Genomic DNA, 868 nt, shown 5'->3' with positions numbered 1-868 from the left:
TCCCATGATCTTACAGTGGTCCTTGATTACTCCATGAAAAATTTGGGATGATTCTTCCAACTCTGAATTGTGGGAGGTGTTGCTATATGGATTCCCTTGATGTCTCATTCCATTACCTACAAAGTCGACATTCTCAACTGAAGTAACATCACCAATGACAATTGGGCAATTGGAGGAAGCATGTCCTCCACCACAACCGGTGCAATTGGTCACGGCCGCCACTCTATCAAAGCTATAAGATCTAGCTTCTTACTCAAACTCTCCACTTGGGCCGCCAATGATGTTACCGCATTAATTTCATGGAAACCGGCCACCTTTTTCTTCTCTCTAGCGTTCCACTGGTAGCTATTTAACCCCATTTCCTTAATCAATTGACGAGCCTCGTCGGGGGTCTTGCTACCTAAGGTACCTCCTACCGCCGCATCCAAGAGTTGCCTTGTACTCGTGTTCAAACCATTGTAGAAGGTTTGAACAATCATCCACTCCGGGAATCCGTGTTGCGGACACTTGTGCTGGGGAGTTCCTTGAACCTTTCCCATGTCTCAAATAGAGACTCCAATTCCAACTGCATAAAGGATGAGATCTTATTCCTAAGCTTTGCTGATTTTCTGAGAGAGAAATAACGGGCTAGAAAAGCTTCTACCATCTCCTCCCATGTAGTCATTGATGCCCTAGGTAATGAGTGTAGCCACTGCTTTGCTTTCACCTTTTAGTAAAATGGGAAGGCTCTCAATTTGATGGCATCATCCGTCACACCGTTTATCTTCAGCATGTCACACACCTCGAGGAAGCTCTCTATGTGACTATTTGGATACTCATCGAGACAAAGCCGTTGAATTGTGCGGGAGCTGCTGCAGCATATGGTTGA

The 868-nt window shown here is 45.4% G+C and overlaps 1 non-coding gene across 1 annotated transcript; it reads left to right on the top strand.

Annotated features, from left to right (window-relative positions):
* Positions 1-489: 489 nt before the first annotated feature.
* On the top strand, positions 490-598 carry LOC120281445. Its single transcript, XR_005542585.1, has one exon. It is a non-coding gene; the product is annotated as a small nucleolar RNA R71 (small nucleolar RNA).
* The last annotated feature ends 270 nt before the right edge of the window (positions 599-868 follow it).

The sequence above is a fragment of the Dioscorea cayenensis genome, chromosome 17 (genome assembly GCF_009730915.1).
Source record: "Dioscorea cayenensis subsp. rotundata cultivar TDr96_F1 chromosome 17, TDr96_F1_v2_PseudoChromosome.rev07_lg8_w22 25.fasta, whole genome shotgun sequence".
Lineage (NCBI taxonomy): Eukaryota > Viridiplantae > Streptophyta > Magnoliopsida > Dioscoreales > Dioscoreaceae > Dioscorea > Dioscorea cayenensis.
This window is presented reverse-complemented; position numbering and strand designations above follow the sequence as displayed.